Genomic DNA, 22011 nt, shown 5'->3' with positions numbered 1-22011 from the left:
AATGTTCCATGTAATGTACCTATGACAGACATGAGTTGTAGATTCTGTATGTTCGACTGAAGCTAAGCTGATTATAATTGGCGTATCGTTCGGGGTTTTCCTATTACACACATACATGTGAGAACATGTGGCACTACGTCATAATTACATGTGTCTAAATGTGGATGTCATCACTACATAGTATAAAACAAAGTCGCTATTTTTGTCTGTTTGTCTGTATGCTTAAATCTTTAAAATTACGCAACGGATTTTGATGCGGTTTTTTGTAATAGGTAGAGTGATTCAAGAGGAAGGTTTATATTTATAATACAGGCATAATATATCACCATTGCACCCATGCGAAGCTGGGGCGGGTCGCTAGTATCTCTATACATAGTCTTTTAATTGCAATATCTGTCTGTCTGTAATGTTTTAACAGAAGGTAAAGATTATCAATTTGATCAGTATTATTGGTAAAACAACTGAATTTTTACTAGTAAGTAAGTACCTAGGACACATTTTATAATCTAAAAACTTATTTAGAAAATTATTTCTATTTCGTTTTTTTTTTTGGTTAATTTATCGAGATAACTTAACACTTGACTGTACTGTTGGTGCGGTGGCTGGGTAACTGGCTGCCGTACAACGTGTAGCGGGTTAGATTCCCGCACGGAGTAGCACTGTTGTTTCAGGTCTGGGTGTCACATAAAATTGTATGTTTGTAAACGCACCCACGACACAGTAGAAATTCCTAATGTGGGGGCAACGTTATAAGAAAAAAGAGAAAAACAGAGAGGTTTCTGTGAAGATCGGTTATAATTTATAAGTCCTAGATCACGGAAAAACTCCTAGTCTAAACCCCAAGTCTTAAAAAAGTAATTTATAAATATCTCAGTGTCCACCAGCCTTTTTTTTGAGGGGGAAAATCATCCAATGACTTCTCCCGCCTTGGCAGCCCTACACTACGATACGTAGGCAGGCTAAACTAAGGGAAACGACTAGTTACTTGTAAAGTGATAGATTACTGACTGACTGACTGACTCACTATTTATACACTATGATGGAATCTTCGTCATATGATTGCTGTGGGTCAATTGTCTGGGTTGTGTGGTGTGCTTACTGAGGTTGGATTGTGGATGGGTGGGTGAATTTGTGTTGCGTTTTTGGTGGTGATTTGATAGCTATTTGACTATATATAGTTTGTTTTATTTAAGAGAACTTAGATAATTATCTAATTCGGAGTTACATTTTTATCGTTCTTTTTTTTGAGGGTAGAAAATTGTTTCCTGCCTTGGACGAAGCGAAATGGAGTTTTAGACTCTTACTGACTAAAACGACCCCGTTCCTTCTCCTGCTTTGAGCCGGAGCTCCGGTAGCCTGTTACTTTCTCTGGCATCAGCCCTATTGGACCCCATCTGTGGTGGTCCGGCTCTTTGAGAACGCTACGCGCCGTACGCACGGGAGCCATGATCGTCCTACTGTTAAGTTTAATGCAAAATAATTTCCTTTTCTCATGTATTCATTAGCTTTTCTTAATGAAAATCTCAATATCACCTATTATAATCCGACCAATACAATAGATAAACAAGTACTAAAGCAATAAAGAAAATAGTTGTGCAATCAAATTCAACACAAACGTCAATACGTGTGTGTGCGTCAATAGTGGAGACCCAATTACCCCTCCCCCCCTTCCCAATTTTTCCAATCCCCGATTCCCCCAAAACCCCCAAAAGGCCGGCAACGCACTTGTAACGAATCTGGTGTTTCAAATGTCCATGGGTGGCGGCGATTGCTTACCATCAGGTGATCATATCATAAAAAATATCAATATACATCTTATATGTATAGAATGGAACAGGATAGAACTAAGGAGGTTGATACTCAAAGGACTTACCTCCAAATCTGCAGTTTTGTTACTGGTCACTCATAAAATATTCAAATTTGGAACACTACTTCAATTATAAAAAAGAAACCGATAGAATAGACAACACAAAATGGACGCACTATTTTACGCGGCAAATTGACAAATATTGTAAACTTTTAGACAGTTTTTTGAATTTTTCTACTTTTTGTAAACGAATTTACTGAAAACTTTAATACACTTTCATTACTTTCGCCCGATATCGATGTACTGAACGAATTTGCGTGGAAATACTAAATCATATTGATTGCTGATTACGCTAATTACAAATTGCGCTTGTATAAATCAAATTGCAGTTTTCAAACAATACGAGCGTGGTAGCATTGTCTTTAGTAAATGTATGTGTGTGTTTTACTACGTATTTACTTTAAAAGTGATCCGCATTGGTTAGGTACTGGGATCTGGCTCGAAGCAGGAGTAGAAATGGGTTGTTCAGTCAGTAAGAGTCTGACACTCCCTCTCGCCTATAGCAGCAGGAGCATTTACCCCTTCCCCTTCAAAAAGTATCTAATATTTATAAGAAAGCAATTACAAGCAACATTCATCATATTTTTAAAGCTAATAATTTCGTTTCTAAGGCTACTTTTGCAGCTCTGAAAGTCAGTGCTTCATATGAAGCGACTCACTATCAGCTGCCCTCTTAAGCCCCGCTCTGGTAATGCCTCATTCTTATTCTTGGCTAAAGATGTAACTGTTTTTGGCTTTTGATTTGCATACAATATCATAGACAGGACATATACACACACATATTAACAACCTATAAGTAGCCACTGCTGATCAAACGCCTCTTCGCACACGGAGAAGGTTTGAGCATTAATCACCATGCTTGCTCAATGCGGGTTGACATGAAAACTGAGGCTGACAAACAAACATTCTTGTCGAACTATCCACTTAGTTCTTTTTAGTTGCTGTCCGAAATGTAACTGAAACCCGTATCACGTTTTACAGTAGCAAGTTACCCACCCACTATGCCATGCAGTGCAGCCTTCTATCTAAATATTTCTATAACATTTTAGGTGTGGAAGAGCCATGCTTCGGCACGAATGGGCCGGCTCGACCGGAGTTATACCACGGCCTCACAGAAAACTGACGTGAATTCCTAACCGACTAAAGGGCGGCAACGCACTTGTAACGCTATTGGTGTCTCGGATGTCCATGGGCGGCGGTAATTGCTTACCATCAGGTGATCCGTCTGCCCGTTTACTGGTTTATATCTTAACAAAAAAAAATTTATAACAAATAAATACAACAAAAGCAAGCAAACCAACATCATAAACCAAGTTCTAGACGATTCGTCACAGGTTTTTGTTAAACATCTTTAGTATAGGTAATTAAGTCATATCGCAATGTATCCGGTTATAACTGGTTATCAAACCTAGATTACTGAGAAATCACCGAATCGTTATAGGTAGTTAAAATTACATTATTAACTCGACTTATTCTTAGAAGAGGCCGGCAGAAAGTGCTTTGGCCTAGTGGACTCTAAACGATCTTAACGCCATCTATGATTTGAAAAAAGATGGTCAAACTTTTATGTAAATGTTTGTTCTTTCTATAATGTATCAAGAAATAATCAATTTTATTAATGGTTGAGTAAACTTAACAGTAACTGTTAACCATCACTGGTCCGATTCGACTTTAAGACATTTTTAGTCGGAATTTTGTGCAATTTTTTTCCTTTTGTACCTTCTGGTGTTTTAAGACCACGGGCGGCGCTGATTACTTACTATAAGGTTATCTATTGGCTTGTTTCTCGACTAAAAAACTACTACTTCTGCCTACCCCTTAATTTGCCAAACTCTTCCTACATTTTTTTCTTTATTTGTTTTAGGAACTTTTAACAACAAGTTACGCTAGTTCCATTATAAATTAATCTACTAACGTATAAAGTAATCAATAAATAAACCAATGCAGTCCTCTTCTAACTTAGTAACAATTTAATACACAATTATATTCCATTTTCTTGGAACTCAAATCATGTGATTATACCGTGTCACCCGATCGATTCGTCGCACTGCTAATTTTAATACAAAATCGTAGACTAAGCGAAATAGCCGCGGTTTTACTTGGAATTATGTGGCGACCTATATATATAGGGATATATGTATGTATATATGTATGTATGTTGTATGAATGAGGTTGGGAAAGGTCAGGAATTGATGATTGAGGAGTCAAGCTGGAGTCGGTTTTTAGCTTGAATTTTTATTTGTTAGGAGTTTTAAGATCGTATTGTCATGCCTTTTATCACCGAAGGGCTATGCAGAGATGCAGTATAATGTACACCCACTTTTCACCATTTGTGTTATAAGTTCCATGTAATAGGGAGTGAGACTATTACCATATACTGGACACAATTTTATTCCAAAAACCCAGCAATTCTTTATCCCGATCCTTGCGAGAGCTCTTGCCCAGCAGTCGCACTTGCAACCACACGACTAAAATTCTTAAAATGGTCGAATTAAAATGGTTAGATACAGATACTTACACATTTATTTTAAAGGTACATATATATATTATGTACATAACTTGCAGTCTTTTTAAGCACGCTAATCAGTTAAGGGTAGATATTTTTTATTTGGCCCTTCTTTATATATTTTAAAGGTATATTTATCCTTTATTATAACCCCAAAAGATAGTTACTACGCCACTCTATATGTGCGTAATTATTATCTATGAATGAATTGACCGCCTGATGAAATACCACACACGTTTACAAGATAAACATTATCCACGTGCTATTCTAAACTATATACCTACAATCTATCTTTGTGACAAATTCCATTTAGATCCATTGAGCAGTTTTTGAGTTGTATACCGACAAACATACATGGTAAGATTTTTTTTTAAGGGGGAAAAATCATCCAATGACTTCTCTCTCACCTATGTCAGACTCTTACTGACTAAAAAACACCCCGTTCCTACTCCTGTTTTTCGAGCCGGAGCCTCGGTAAACCCGCTAGGTAGTCCGCAGCTCCGGATGATAAGATTACATAGAATAGTCTTGTAAAAATCTTAATAATTTCATGATTCCTTTGTAATAGAAACTAATGACTATTAATATCGTTTTTTTATTTGATAGCCCAATTCTTCAGGAAGGTCATGGGTTATCTAGCATCACGCTACAATGAGATAAGGGGTGTAGCTGAGAGGAAGAATTGATATATCGAAGAACCGATAATAGTTATACGTAGTAAGTAAAGTATGATTTAATTTGTCCTACTTTTTGTGATGGAAATTTGGCTATTGTTACTTAGAAGAGGTAGATAGGGATGTTATTTATGTCAATAAAGTAGAAAAATTCTTACTTTATCTTTATTTTGTAATACTTTTAATTTATTTTTCTGGGGGAATATTATCCAATTCTTTCTTAGGCAAGGTGAGAGGGAGTGTCATTTTTTTTTAATGGGACAAGCCCGCCACATCCTCCCATACCGCTGCAACTCCTATAAGCCAGGATCTACAGTAGATACAAACATGAAAACATCGGAACACTAAAGTCCGGCGCACGTCCCAGGGACATGAATGTCTGTCTTGGATCCTGCAACGAAATAAATCAGAAGATGTTATTAGAGTCAGACTCTTACTGACTAAAAACCGCTCCGTTCTTACTCCTACTTTTTGCGACAGAGCCTCGGTAACCCGATATGCAGTCCGCAGCTCTGAGTCCTTTTATTTTAAACTAAACGTAAGTTTTTAATAAACAAAATGTTTCATCAAAGAATAAACTTAGTTCCATTTTCCTACCAATCATATTAATATGTATCTACGCATTAAAATTATTATTCAAATGCTTAATACGTAAATATTATAATGAAATGAATATACCTAAGCAATTTTAATTCGTTTGATATCAAAGTATCGATGTGTGCCGCCACATCGGATTCCCACGTTGTCACCCGATTTCCTGCAATGCGTAATCATCGAAAATCGATATAACCTCACAACTGCACTATCTTTTACTGACAATGTTGATATTACAGCTTAAGCCACTGATAAGTCGCCGGCGCAACACTAGTGCCTCACTCCGTACTTCGCATTCGAACACAAAACACGTACTATCGTATCGATACTCGATAATCTTTTCGGTAGTGGGACAACACTAATTTGTGATTGAAACGTCACTTGTGATTTTTAATCTGTGCCCGTTTTATCGTTATATTTTTTTTTATTATATTTTTTTTCCGTTCCGTCGCGTTCGCTGTGCTCCCGTTTCGAACGTTTGCGTTCGATTCTTTTTTTAAATAAAACCTTGTTTTTTTTTGAAGATGTTAAATAGTTACACTTATAAAATACAATATTTCTTATATTTCGCTATAAAATAGTTTGTGGTTGATGTTCAAATTATTGTTTTAAGTCGTTCAGTGAGTTTTACAGTGTTTCATCATTCTCGGCTCCGGTAAGTACGTACGATACTTAATTTTATTAGCTATGGTCGCGACCACGAACTAACCTAACCCGTGAAATTTGTTTAAACTGGAAAAAACGTCATAAAAGTGTTCATATTACAGTTGTTGGTTGTTGGTAATAATATCATTAACCAAGTATTGTATTTTGAACCTGATTGAAAAAGAGTTAACCTATGGAGTTTATTGCTCGTTCTTCTCCATAGGAATCTACACTTTGGAACGAGCAAATAGCTTCACTAGAGGACTGACCGACAGACAGACGTTATTAATATTATTATATTTGCTTTGACGTTCAAAAGTGCTTTCCTGGTCTATTTGAAATAAATAATGTTGACTTTGACTTTGAATACATCGTACATATTACAATGTAGTGCAAAATCATTGGTTTTATATACAAAAGCGAACGTATTTCTCTTTACTTTGTTTAGTTATAATGCATAAATAATGAGCCATGCCATAACCTTTCTCCAAATGTCAAAATGTGTTTTAAATGAAACAACAGCCGTGTGCTCTCCACAACCTACTAGAAGTGATATTCACTGCCGTACTCAGAGTCATTAAATCATTACTTAACCCAGTCCTTGGCAATTGTTTTTGGAACAAAATTGTTAAAAAGGAATAGTTTAAGTAATCATTGAATGTGTCTGAGTATGACAGAACAAAACACTATTAAGTAAACGTTATGTCGTGCAATATTCAGTATATGCAAGCAAGCATCCATATGGATAGGTAGAATATCATGAACTTACTAACCTTACTTACTTATTTCATCAGCTTCTATCACATTAATACATCTGATCGCAAATCTACACCGGTTAAATCGAATCCAAAGCACTCCCTCAACTCATCAACGACATTGAATGTGAAGCTAAATTAATATTTAGTGACAATTCCATGGATACCTTCAAAAATCGTTTACCTTTAATTCTATCTACCGTCAATCACGAGTGCAAACTTCCTTCATTCTTGTGTGTATTTATATAAGGGTCATTTTCGATAAGCAATAGGATCTTTGGTTCGGTTGTAGTGTTAAGAATACTGCAAATCTGACCTTTATGAAATCAGCACGTGTTTGTCTAGGACCACTTACTACAAGTCTGTAGCCTTATTTTTGATTTAGTTTCATTATAACTTTCGTGATACATAATAAATTAAATATTCCGTTATCGGCTTCCTCACGTAACTGTTTGACGTGGAACTTGACTAGTTTCAAGCCATGCTAGAGGCGACGATAATTGCCGCGTCGTGTATTGCAGAATGCTGCTTATGGATATGAGCCTCTAGTTTGGCTTGAAACTAGTCGAGTTCCTCGTCAAACAGTTAGGTGAGTAAGAAGACAATATAATAATTAATATTGCCCTTTAGTTTTGTACACGTGGGAAAGCCATACTTCGATACGAATTGGTTCCCGCCACCGCAGTGATACCATGTCCTGACTTTAAACGATGCTCGCGTTTTCCTTATGATTGAGATTACCGGAGGTCCAAAAAGATTGCATTTGTAACTCATCTGTGATATGCGTGTCTATGTAGGGCGCTGATTGCTTACCATCAGGTGATCCATCTGCTCATTTACAAAAGGCCTAATCTTCTCTTGAGTTTCAGAGATTTCGAAATAGAGATCGGTCATTAATTTTGACTACATACATATAAGAGCTCCACTGAATTTCTCAGTATCAGTGAATGCAAATATATAAACCAGAATACACATATACACATACATACGTCTTGTTTAAATATTAACATTGAAATGTACTTGGTGTGTGTAATTTTATAATCTTAAGATACCGTGCAAATAATTGCACAAGTGCAGAGGAAGCTATGTCATTATATTAGTACTATTTCTACATATTATACAAATTACTAGTTTCGCCTTGATATGTAGGTATGTGGTCTACTGTATGAGATATCTTTCTCTATCGCGGGTCGCTTGAAAATGTAAAACGGTATATTCCAAAGAAACTGTCAATTTTATTATGCTGAGAATTTTGTACATTTGACTATAACGAAAAGGGCAGTTACATTATTTGAAGGAACTGGACTCCCACACCACACCATAGAGAGTATAGAGATTATCGCAAACACTAGAGGAGGCTGAAAATCCAAGATTTAAATCTTCACAACTCGACCGCGCGGATCATTTTATTGTGGCCGAGGTGACGAATAAGTCTCCTGATAGTAATAGGCTATCTACCTTTGGCTATCCCACTGATAGTAATAGGCTATCAGTGGGATAGCCAAAGGGGTGTTGGTGTTGGTCATTGAAAGGGCCACGTAGATTAGCCTTCGGCAGCGCAGACTTACAAAGAAGAACTTCTTCAGATTGTGCTGCGATTTTGCCTTTTTAATAGTCTCTTTTCTGCAGCTTACTGCCGCACTCAGAGACAATTACTTTAACTATCCCTTAGTAACGATTTGGTATCGATTGGTAAGGGCTTTTGTTAAGGGGGAAAATCATCCAATGATTTCTCCCGCCTTGGGCGAGGAGGCGAGATGGGCGTGTCAGACTCTTACTGACTAAAAACCACCCCGTTCCTACTCCTGCTTTTCGAGCCGGAGCTCCGGTAAACCCACTAGGTAGTCCGCAGCTCCGGATCAGATTGATAAGGGCTGGGTTAAGTAAAATAACTCTGAGTACGACAGTTAGTATACTGTAGTCTTTGAATAGTGACCTGACCATATAACCTAAGTTTCTGTGCGGTTAGTGAAATGGCAACCAAGAACTAGGCTTCAAAAATATTACGATCAATAAGTACAATAAGTAAGTTTCTCTCCAATATTAGTTCTATAAATACGGATGTTGGTAGAACCTATTACTGTACAATATATTGTACACATACTGTATATCGGTTTGACGTAGTCTATATTAGCAGTGTCATCTTAAAATAACGCTCTATTTGTGAGTGAATTTGTTTACTTATAGAACTAGAATATCATGCAAATCTCATATTCATACACTTTTTTATGGTATAAGCCTTTTTTATGCATTAAAGCAAACGAGCAGATGGAACACCTGATGGTAAACAATCGCTACCGCCCATGGACACTTGAAACACCAGAGGCATTACAATTGCGTGGTTTTTGGGGGTTAGGAATATAATGGATTCGGAGTTTAGGAAGATTGTGAAGGGAGGTAATTGGGCCTCCGGTAACACATAACGAGGCTGTGGTTCACTCCGGTCGAGCCAGCCCATTCATGCCGAAGCATGGCTCTTCCATACTTAAAACATTACACATAAATCAACTAATGTAAAGCCTCGTATTACTCTCTCTCCAATTTTCTCAATATCAGATTCCCCAATTTTCTCAATATCATCCTAAAGGGATGTTGGGGAATCTGATATTGAGAAACGAGTCTTCTGACTTTTTTTATGGTATAAACGGCGACTGCTTAGCATCAGGTAATAACCTGATGCTAAGCAGTCGCCGCTGCTACCTGAGACACCAGAGGCGTTACAAGTGCGTTGCTGGCCTTTTGGAGGTTAGGAATGTAATGGTTGTTTAAATCGGGGTTTGGAACGATTGTGAAGGGAGGTAATTGGGCCTCCGGTAACAGACAACGGACTGACACAACGAAATACAACGCAAGCGTTGTTTCACGTCAGTTTTCTGTGAGACCGTGGTATCACTCCGGTTGAGCCGGCCCATTCGTGCCGAAGCATGGCTCTCCCACACTTTTATGCCAAGTCACACGAATTTGATGCAATCTCACTCTAAAATTGGCCTCACAATTGCATCCAAAACCAGTTACTTAAAACATACCGTAATAAAAAAAAATAGCGTAATAATAATAAAAGCCTGGCCATATTTATTTGATCACTCCGCATTTACTTTAAACCTCAAAACTTATTTTTAAACCGATGACGTCCCACTTCGGTTTGACTTTCACTCGGTAAATTCAATATTAAAGTTAAAAATATCCTTAACGTCTTATAATAATATTTTTATTGGAATTTGATATCTGTTTGCTTCGCAAGCGAGGTCGAGTAAGGAACGATTCGGTCTTCGGATTGGGTAAAGTGAGGTTAAGAGTTTCAACTACATCTACTATAAGTAAGGTAGTTTCAGTTTAGATTTAAGTGTATGGCAATAGGCTCACTGGCTATTTCATGAGACTCATAACATAACCTTTCTTTTTATGGTACAAGCCGGAAAACGAGCCGACGGAACACCTCATGGTAAGCAATCGCCGCCACCTATGGACACTTGAAACACAAGCGGTGTTACAAGCCCGTTGTCGGCCTTTTAAGGGTTAGGCATTCAAGGGTTGTTCGGGAATCGAGGTTTGGGATTGGGGAAAGGTAATTGGGCCTTCGGTAACTTCATTCACACAACGCGAGTGTTGTTTCACCTCGGTTTTCTGTGAGGCCGTAGTATAACTCCGGTCGAGCCGGCCCATTCGTGCCGAAGCATGGCTCTCCCACACTTAAGACTGGTAAAAAATGGTAGTTACATTACAATAATGTATAGTTCTGCCTATCTCCTCAGGGAATAACATGTGTGATGTCATGTCTTAATACATTGCACTAAAGAAAAATCCAATTTGTTCCATCTACAAATTATCTAGGTAGGTACTTACGTAAACTAATTTGGAAAATTACAACATTCTAGACCAAATTAGGTATAAAAACTACAATTAGAACCTAATATCTAACTAGGTTTCAGTCTATGTCTAGTTCCTAGTCGATGACGTCACAAACAACCTTTGTATCTAGACTAATTTAGCACAAAAAACCGTCTAGATTCACTTGAGTTAGTCAGTCAAGGATTTTAGATCTTAGACGGCTAGATTTTATTAGATTATCTTTCTAGATTATCACGTTTTTTTAATACATTGTTTTAAAGTGATTCTGTGCATTCTGGCTGCAAGTTTTGTAATGCCAATTATATAATTAAGGTTCTGATTCGATCTGCTGATAAATAAGAGAAATAAATATAGGTAGGTATGATCACAAACATAATGGGACTTCTATATTCAAATCTTGGGTTGAGTAAACTATTTTTAATTTGAAGATCGACTCTCAACCAAATCTGAGATTTTGTCTAACTTTTCACGATAGAAAACGATTCACGTCTTAGAAGGCTGGTGGATGCTGGTCACATCCAACCAGCCGATCTGGCTGGTATATGGCGGAGGCCTAAGTTTACACCACTGACAAACAGTGAAGGAAATTATCGCCAGCTTATAATGTCTGATTATAAGTTTGAAATCGCCAACCCGCATTGAGCAAGCGTGGTGATTAATGCTCTTACCTTCTCTGTGCACTTTTGGTCAGTAGTGGCCACTTATATGCTGTTCATGATCTTGTGGCTAGTAGTGATATGATGATAACCATCACCATGAAAACCTTACTTATAGAAGTTCAGATAATGAAAATCGTGTTAACGAGTCGGTAATCGAATCCAAAACCACACCCACGCAATAAATAACTGACCCTAAAATACAATATAATTAAGAAAATCTTAGTTAATATTTATAAAGATGATGTCATCATATAATTACCTACTATCGTATTGTGGGTGACAATTACTATCAATGAACGTAACGCTATTTTAACATTAAAATAAACTGATTAAAGTTATAATAATATTTAAGTTTTAAGTGCAAAAATACGATATTTCTTGTTTACATAACGGGTTATTTTAACTATAAAGTAAGTATGCAAAGAGCAAAGAGGAGATACTACAATGATTGTGCACTTTGTCAAAATAAATAGGTCTTTTTGTGGGAGGAAAATCATCCAATGACTTCTCCCGCCTTGGGCGAGACGAGAGGGAGTGTCAGACTCTTATTGACTAAAAACCACCCCGTTCCTACTCCTGCTTTCGACCCGAAAACCCGGTAATCCACTAGGCAGTCCGCAGCTCCAGGAAACTAATGGACCCTGTCCAATGATATTATAAGTAAAAAGCTGTAGATACGTTATAAGTGCGCAGAAAGTGGCACATTAAAATGTGGACAATTGGCAACGTTTTTGTAGTATGGGAGGTCATGACGGAAAATAAAAAGAGGCGTGGTTTGTAACGCTCCGCGCTTTAAATAAAGTTTCACGTATTATGTTAAAGAAAATTGGAGTAGGAACGGAGACCTCACTCAAGGCGGGAGAAGTAAATAGATGATTATACTCCCTACAAAAAAATGTAGCCAAACTCACCAGACAAATGATTAAGACTAGTTATAATAATTAACGAAATCATTCTAATTCACGATACAAGATCAAAATTGCAGTAGTTAAATTATAGAACAGTTCTGTCCATTCACAATGCGTGTGCGCAGCCATTGAGCTAGGTAACAAGGTCATCTGCATTCGGTGGCTGGGGTCAATGACCGTACGTAACCAGATCAAGGCTAGGATAATCTTAAGCATGGGATTATGGACTTTAATATCGTTGATTTTAAAGTGAAATTTGCATTGAGCTCGTGTTCAAATGCATTTTGTTACTTGAAGTGATAAGTAGGGATCTACGAAGAGATTATAAAGTAACATCAATGTTGTATTAAGAGTAATATAAAATCAGATATCAGAATGGAATCCAAAGTATTTAGTGAAAAATAATAATTAGAAATAAATATGTAAGAATCGTAGTAATTCGCGTTCCATAGTCTCTGCCTACCTCCATGGGGGACAGGCGTGAGGTTATGTATGGAGCAAATACGTTATTTTTACGTATAAAATATAGGTAGGTATTTAGAATTGACGTCACGCGATATTTCAAATCGATATATCTTCGAAAAGCTTCCGCAAAAAGCCACGTGTACACGGGTTTTTTAAGGGGTGAAAATCATCCAATGACTTCTCTCACCTTGGGCGAGGCGAGAGGGAGTGTCAGACTCTTACTGACTAAAAACCACCCCGTTCCTACTCCTGCTTTTTGAATTGGAGCCCCGGTAAACCCGCTAGGTAGTCCGCAGCTCCGGAGCGGAATGAGGGTAGGGAGGCCTTTGCCCTGCTGTGGGACGATCATGGCTGAAAACTAAAAAAAATCTTCACATTAAAATCATAAAAAGAAAATTTTATTCGTTTGTGATTTACGATGCAAACTTAACATTCTTCCAGTAATCTTTATCGTGCACAATTTTCAACGGTGCACACGGTGTATTAGTTTTAAATTAAAAATTATACCGCTTTATACACCGTGCCCTAGTTCGGTTAATTACGTAGATATCTTCTCAGAAACTATTTTAATGAAGAATTATTAGATATAGCTTAACAATTAAAGCTGTGAAGATTGGCCTAAGAGTAGCAATTAAGTGTGGGAGAGCCATGCTTCGGCACGAATGGGCAGAGTGATACCAAGGACTCGAGCAGAAAACTATTACTATTTCGTTGTGTGAATGAGGTTACCGAAGGTCCAATTACGCCCCCTACCTAATCATCTGAATGCCCGATTCCCCAACAACCCTTAAATTCCTGACCCCCAAAAAGCCGATGCAATGCACTTATAAAGCCTCTGATGTTTCACGTGTCCATGCGCGGCGGCGATTGCTTACCATCAGGTGATCCGTCCGCTCTGATGCGCAATGAAACTGCATGATCAGTACCACGACAAAAACAAAAGTAAATACAAAGCAAAAAATATGGATGCAGTATCAGCAATACCCCTAAGTCACATTAGAAGAATTGATTGACGAAAAAAATAAATGTGATCGCGTGATCAAATGCCCTTAATATTTCCACTAGAAACACGTACGAGTAGTACTATACACACATAATATGCAAAAAGTTACGAAATATCAACTCCAAATATTTCCTTATTTAACAAAAATATGTATTTCATTCATGTATGTGCATACACGACGTCATGAGGAGCTGACTCGAAAGATTTAGTGTGGTATGCATTGGACTAGAAAAAATTGCGCTTGTGTCGGCTGTATGAAGCGCTTTTGAAATCTGCGTTCGATTTATTTGGGAATGTGAGCTACAATTTGCTTGTATGGAAGCTAATAATGAATATGATGGAAGCTAATAATTTTCTCCACATTCTCGTAGCATAAAGGAATCTACGATAAGTGTGTAGTCTCTTGTAGGAATAGTAAAAGTATTCTAATCTGCCATCACCATCATATCAGCTATAAGACGTCCACTTCTGTACATAGGCTTCCCTTAATGACTTCTAGATAGCCTGATTGGAAGCGTCTAACGTGCTTGCCGGTATGCGGTGTCCACTTGAGAACCTTACTGTCCTAGCGGCCATCGGTTCTACGCACTATATGCCCTACTCACTTGCCTATCCGCTGGGCTATGTCAGCCATCAAGTTCCTTTGTTATACGGGACAAACCCGCTACAACCACCCATAACCGCTGCAACTCCTGTAAAGGATCTACAGTAGATACAACTAATAAATACTATAAGCCCTTCCTCTCTCCTACGAATTTTATATTGTGCTGTGCCCGACAGGGTCCATAATTGTGACTAAATACTGTATTTTCTAACACCTGTGTACATTATGGATGCAATAAATACTTGAATACTTGAATCCAGATTTATCAATCTTTGCAATTGCAAAATTCTTATTCACAAAAAAGCAACAATCGCAATACAACAAGACCCAAATTCTTGACATTAATCAGCCTTAGGTCTTAGGGTTGATGACCCATCGACTTATACTACAGCATCCGTTTATAAGTAACAAAAACCAAACATATTTCATTTAAACTCCACCTAATAATCATAAATAAAAGATTAAAGTAACCACAAAAACGTTTGAACAACATTTTTTCTATAAAAGGTTCCATGGAATTCGATAATTAAAATAAAAATTCGTTAAAAAATTTAACCGTTAGTGATGCGATAGAACGATTAATTGTTAATCGTGATCGGCAATTATATCGATACGTATACCGAGAAATTAATCGATGTTAAATGTATTTATTTAAATTTGGAATGCGGACGCTATGGTGTGAAAGTTTGAACTATTTTGGGTTGGTTGAATGGTCGCAAGCGTAGCTTCGGAGTATGGGGTCCCGAGTAACATTCGGGTTGGATAAAGTAGTTCTGAACTGTTTATTTTCGAAATTTTACGTAATAGTATTGTGGCGACACTCTGACAAGTGACAGATGACAGTAGTCGCACATAGACTATCGACGAGCAAATCAACGGATGACGTCATAGATATCCTGCATCACACATACGAAGTTTACATGCGAATTAACACGGATAGAAAATCCCAACGTACAACAGTAGGGCAGAAAGCCCGCCAGGCTGATCACCTCGCCTGGTCGGAGGATCCTCCTTTTCTTAGGGAACTTTACTCTCTGTTTCCTAAAGTGGTGACCCCGACGTGATTGAAACCAACCTTCACGGAGCAGATCAGCACCGTCATCCTCATCGCCATCTCCCTCGCCCATCACTTCTCCGCTGAGCGGTAATCAAGTCGCAGCCAACCAGCATCCTCGGCCTCATCAGGGACCACCACACGCTACATCGAAGATATGCAGCCTGGTTCTTCCCTACGGCCTCATCAGCGTCTAGGCACAGCACTCTGCACACGGTCTGAGGACGTCTTCCTCCCGTCAACGCAGACGCCAGCCACTACGCACCTACCCTCGCAGCATCTATTCCCCGACTCACCGTGGGACACCGCGAGCCTCACTACTCCGACTCACTGGAGTATCACCCTGCACCGCTCACCCGACTCACTGGGCATTCAGCGGCACAGTTCCGACTCACTGGAACTAGGGACATTCTACACTGGCTCTGGCACCGCTCATCTCAAGCATCGACAGCCGTCTCAACAGGATCGACCTCCGGTCTTGGGGGGGAGTGATGTGGCGACACTCTGACAAGTGACAGATGACAGTAGTCGCACATAGACTATCGACAAGCAAATCAACGGATGACGTCATAAATATCCTGCATCGCACATACGATGTTTACATGCGAGTTAACACGGATAGAAAATCCCAACGAACAATAGTTGGGCAGAAAGCCCGCCAGGCTGATCACCTCGCCTGGTCGGAGGATCCTCCTTTTCTTAGGGAACTTTACTCTCTGTTCCCTAAAGTATCAATGTCGTTTGTAATTAAGCCGTTTTCACTAGTATTTTATGATAAAAATGTGTCGGCAGTAGGGGGATAAAACATCCAGTGCGTTCTACAGCCTTGGGTGAAGCGGGAGGGAATGTCAGACTCTTACTGACTAAAAACCACCTCGTTACTTCTCCTACTTTGAGCCGGAACGCTGGTAACCTGTTACGTTGTCCACAGCTCCGGATCAACAGTAACATACATACATAACTTCATGCCTGTCTGCCATGGGGGTAAACAGAGACAGCGGAACGCAAATTGCTAAGAATCAGTAGCTAGCTTATAAAGTAAAATACAGGGCACAAATCCACACACACAAAAATATAAACATCCTCAATCAAAAAGTTAAGATACCCAGTATAATATTATGTCTTAGGGATCAAATCCATTTCCGCAGCAGTTTGGCCTCTAACTTGTACGTCAGTTGGTCAGAGGCCTACCAAAGACCCAACTGCGTATTGTTATTGGAAATTCGGAGAAGGCAATCAGGACCCCTGCTGAGGAGTGCGCAAACTGCGGAGTGACGCAAAAATCTTCCGTCCATAGGCTACGCAATACAACGCATTGTATCACAATCCTAGGCCTTTCAAAGAGATAACAGGATGCTGATTATGTGATAAAAATTTTGCGTCGCAAATCTTTTTGCGTTTTAGTTTAGTGGGCGCATGTGCTACTGCCGAGTAAGGAGCCTCTAGCAGAGAAGTATTGTGGTTCATTTTAATAGTTTAACTTAGTGTATGACAATAGGTTCATTTACCTGCTTATTAAGTGTGGTTCATAGTGATAGTAATAACTTGTTAAAAATACCACAGATGAATGCTTCTTAATGAGTATAATCTGACAGTTTGGTTTTAAATCGATACTTTAAACCTGGCAATAGACCTATTGCACCATTTTTAAGTGTGGAAGAGCTCCAATCTTTGAGGATCCAATTTAGTTTCAATCCTTTGGGATTGGAGCCTAGTTAACATTTTTACTGTTAGTCACTGTGAAAAAGCCAGCAACGCACTTCTAACTTCTCTAGTGTTGCGAGATTACTGACCATCAGGTGATGAATGCTCGTTTACCAGTAGTTCCATTAAAAAACCTAGTAGAGAAAAGGGTCCAGTAATAAATAAATAGAAAAGGCTAATTGACCTAAGTTATATTATGTTATTTTTTGATAAGAAAAAAAACGCAGCTTCCCAATATCGCACACAATACCGAATATAACTCAAAAAAAATGTCGCTTAGATCAATTAGCCTTTTCAACCGTCGATATGGACAGTAGTCTCATCTCTTTCACAACATAGCTATTAACAAAAACCAGTAAAAAGTTGTCAATACCACCACATACCTAAGTTAGCTAGGTAATTGTAACCCAACTTCCGATGAACCGATCACAAGCAGTTAGCAGATTAAATAATTTAGTCCAAACTACTACGTTGTGGCAAAGTAGTGAATGGATGTATGTGTCATACGGAAGCTGGACAATGGATCAGCTCAGATGATCGTGGGAGAAACATTTAGGATGGGAGTGCGCGGGACTTCTTCCGGCGGAGGAAGGGTTTTGTGAATGGAGGTTTTTGGTAAAATGGTGGGGAAAACTTCTGGAGTTTCTCTATGAGTCAAAGTGGAAGGTTTTGGTTATCTAATCGGATAATTGGAGTTATTTGGCGATGTAATTTTCAACGACAATAGTAGCATTGGTAGGACAGGTAGGACCCAATAATTTTGCCTATAGGCAATCATGTAAGATGAGAGCAATATTTTTGAAACAACTGCTTTTTTTCTTCTTATAGTCCCATTAGTTTTGACACCATATTGTCATTACATTGTTCCCACATATATCTATTATATGTACCTATTGTATAAGTATTCATAATAAATGATCAAATAATGATAAATGTATCAGAGAGATTGTAAAAATAAAACATTTTTTTTTTAAAGAGTAACTATGGAGTTACTTTCTCGTAAACTTTTTAAACTGCGATCCTCCTTTTCATATTTCATTTCCTCCATTCGAAGCTACACTTTGGAACGAGCGCCTAGCTTCACTGACAGAGACTGACGGACGACTCAATATGACGTTTGAAAAGTACATAATTTAGGGTTAATTGAAATAAATGCCATAACTTTGAGCTTGTCTCCTCATTAAAATAACCATAAACCTTGACTAAAGACTCTTCCTATAATGATAGCTCTCTAAACAAGAAAGGAATCAATTACATCAACGTACCTATTTACAAATTACTAAAATACTACACTCCTAAGTATCTATTCTATAAATATCACTAGGTCTGACACACATACTTCTTAACACACAATTGTATCTGCAATAAAAATGTCATACGGCTGCCATTTAGTGGGGCCATGAAAACAGCGAGTGCAATTATTATTTTACAGTTGTAAAGACTGAGTATTTGATATAGTTAGTATGGCTTTATCTGGTCAATAAATCTTGTCGATGAATGTATCTATGTTTGTTACTCATGCTCACAAAACTATCAAACCAATTTTAATAAAACTTCGCACAGTGATAGTGTGTAGACTTATTTTGAGGAGGAAAATCATTCAATGACTTCTCTCGCCTTGGGCGAGGCGAAAATGAGTGTCAAACTCATACAGACTAAAAACCACTTTGTTCCTACTCCTGCTTTTCGAGCCGGAGTCCCGGTTGACCCGCTAGGTATCATCAATAATTTATAGTCTAGAGTAAAAAATAAACATCTTTGTCTCCTAAAAACACGAAAAAACCTGCTAGCAGGATCACGGGACATGGAACGTTGCACTCCACAATTAAATGTCCTATAGATATACCATTTAGGAAATAAAATGTACCTACATAAACCTAGACAAAACATTGCCAAACATCCATTATAGATTTCCACTGAACACATTAGCTTATCAAATAAATGGAAATAACTGCTACAATAAAATATTCGTGAAAGTAGGTTGTGCTTATAGTCTTATAGCTTAGATATTTGGACCACGCCTTGAAAAGCCGTTAGTTTCTCAACCGCTGGCTTTGTGGCCACACCTAAGGTCGGCCGGATGAGGAAGAAATTTCAATGTGTAACCTGTAGCATAGCGTACATTACTATCATTATTATTTAAACTAATGTTTTGCTATTTCGATATTTATTAAGGGACGATAATACGATAAAGTTTTTGGTCACATAACGTAACGCCACACCTTTTTATCCCCGAGGGGTAGGCAGAAGTGAACTTGTTCATCAGACCACCATAGATCGGGCCCAGCAGGGCTTATGCCGACCTGCCGACTGCATAGCAGGTTACCAGGGTTTCGGCTCGAAAAGCAGGAGTAAGAATGGGGTGGTTTTTAGTCAGTAAGAGTCTGACACTCCCTCTCGCCTCGCCTAAGGCGGGAAAAGACATTGGAAGATTCCCCCCCCCCTTAAAAAAACTAAGCTATGTTTTTTCGACTGATTCGAGAGAAGTGATTAGATGATTTACCCCCTTAAAAACTCCTTCTTGCTATGGTATCCATATAATATTAAACGAGCGTATTTGTATTCAACGGGCACAATACAAAAACAATATTCTGAAAATATTAGAAATACCGAAAAAAAACTCGCAATTGATCTCAAATCCCCTTATTCAACAGTCGCACTTGTGCCAACTCGACTAAGGACGTCAGTCAAGCATCATTTTATTCATCATCATTACTCCGTAACTCGGCACGTGTAGGACACCTCAGTGGTAGGCTAGCAACAATATCATCAGCACGTTGACAGCCACTGATCAGTGAGGTGACTGAGTGACTGAGTGACTGAGTGCTGTGTAACCAGGGGTCTATTAGGCGTGTGTCACTGTGCGTGTTAGGTTTGTGCTGTAATGAAAGATGTGTTGTGCAAAGATATGTATTAGGAAAGTAGTTTTGGACAAGAAGCTATTGCAATCATAAACTGGTCCACACTCGCCCATCGGTGGCGCTTATTGCTAACCATCAGACGATATTTGCCCCTATCCCATAAAGAAGCTGTTAACTAGTGCTGCTGAGCTACATTATTTATTTTAAAGTACCACATCCTAATACACACTCCATGCTATAAAACTGTCATACAGTACGAAATACTTGTCAGCGGAGAAACTTTAAACTCAAACTTTAAGAGCTATTGAAATTAAATTGAATAACCTCAGATATTTAAATTAAAAATTCCCACCTATGAAGGTCCATAGGACAAACGATAAAAAAATGATACTATTATTTTCTCTTCCTTCCACTTAACTATCACGAAATAAAAACGTTTACCACAAAACTTCCTATTTAACTTTTAAAGCTTATTATTCGCTTCTAAATATCTTCAGTATCGCTCCACACTGGACGCTCAGCCTCTGCCATAAATTGACTGCAGGCGCGCGACCTGCCCTGTTGTGATACCAACCAGTATGGTTTGGTTTTTACTTGACCAACATGGTTACGGCAACCATTGTAACCAACAGGACTGGATACATAATTAATTCATCAATAACCAGTGACATGACTATCGGCGATTTTAAATTTATAATTAGAAATTGTAAGCTCAGGTTTCCTCACGATGTTTTCCTTCACCGTTTGTCAGTGGTGTCTAAATAATCTTTGAAAGTACATATAACTCGGAATAGACACATTGGTAATTGCCGTTGGTAGGTTTCGAACCCTCATGTATGAGAAGCGGGCGTCTTAAACCTCCGGGCCACCACGACATCAATATTTCACTATTAACAGTGAATGAGATAGGCTAATTATTACTAAGTATATCTATACAGACATAACCTCACGCCTGTCTCCCATGGGGGTAGGCAGAGACTATAGAACACCAATAATAATTATTATTATGCCTATAACTAAACACTTGTGACTGTCTCCTTGGTCGAGTGGTCGCAAATGCGGCTGCCGAACAATAAGTCTTGGGTTCCATCCCGGGGTGGGCAAAGTATTACTGGGCTTTTTTCAAAAATATTTCAGTAGTAGCACGGAGTCTGGAATTGTGCCCAGTATATGGCAATAGCTATATATCCCGCTATTACATGGGACTTATAACACAATAGGTGAAAAGTGGGTGTACATTGTATAGCGGCATTACGTGTCATAATGTGCACCTCTGCCTACCCCTTCGAATATAAAAAGGCACATCGAATTTGCAAACGTAGGACCAATCAATAACAAAATATCAATAAAATATTTTTTCGGAATTTTCCAATCAGGATTATTATTCAAAGAAATAATGTAATGTCCCGATAATTTAATTATGATAAATTATATAAATTCCGACACGGAAGTTTCGATAATGCACGATATTATAGATTTTATATCGAAATGTTATATTTATACATACTTTGATATACAGACCTACATAATTGTAGTCATAATTATTAATATTACAATAATTGACCCACTTCCATAAAACGAATACAGAAATAAAATCAATCAAATCAATAATAAAAAATCAAATATATAAAATTCTATTGCTGTTCATTAGTCCCTAAAACTCGACAACGGCTGCACCGATTTATTGGCAAATTTTGGTCTTGAATTACTCGTATTTGTGGAAGTCCATGGATGGTTTAAAACGTTAGAAAAACATTCAGAAAGACATTTGTTTGAGGCGGTACGAAGTTTGCCGGGTCGGTTAAGTAGTTATAAATAAACTAGTTTTCCACCCGCGGCTTTGTCCACGAATCGAAGGGAATT

General features: G+C 38.3%; 2 protein-coding genes and 1 long non-coding RNA gene across 5 annotated transcripts in view; 2 read left to right on the top strand and 1 right to left on the bottom strand.

Annotated features, from left to right (window-relative positions):
• LOC118276748 (neural/ectodermal development factor IMP-L2) overlaps nucleotides 1–2064 on the bottom strand; it is a 33539-nt gene extending 31475 nt beyond the window's left edge. Inside the window, exon 1 of the mRNA XM_050699967.1 lies at nucleotides 1874–2064. The gene's annotated coding sequence lies outside the window, so the exon portion shown is untranslated. The remainder of the gene's footprint in view (nucleotides 1–1873) is intronic.
• The window catches only part of LOC126911656 (uncharacterized), a 229375-nt gene that overhangs the window by 137762 nt on the left and 69602 nt on the right, over nucleotides 1–22011 (top strand). The window lies entirely within an intron of this gene.
• Nucleotides 5920–22011, top strand: part of LOC118276861 (neural/ectodermal development factor IMP-L2) — an 85694-nt gene continuing 69602 nt past the window's right edge. The window contains exon 1 of one of the 3 annotated variants that reach the window (XM_035595447.2): nucleotides 5920–6296. The gene's annotated coding sequence lies outside the window, so the exon portion shown is untranslated. Of the gene's footprint in view, nucleotides 6301–22011 lie in introns of all 3 variants that reach the window. The other 2 variants (XM_035595443.2, XM_035595444.2) reach the window with 2 other exon arrangements.

The sequence above is a fragment of the Spodoptera frugiperda genome, chromosome 17 (genome assembly GCF_023101765.2).
Source record: "Spodoptera frugiperda isolate SF20-4 chromosome 17, AGI-APGP_CSIRO_Sfru_2.0, whole genome shotgun sequence".
NCBI classification, from domain to species: Eukaryota; Metazoa; Arthropoda; class Insecta; order Lepidoptera; family Noctuidae; genus Spodoptera; species Spodoptera frugiperda.
This window is presented reverse-complemented; position numbering and strand designations above follow the sequence as displayed.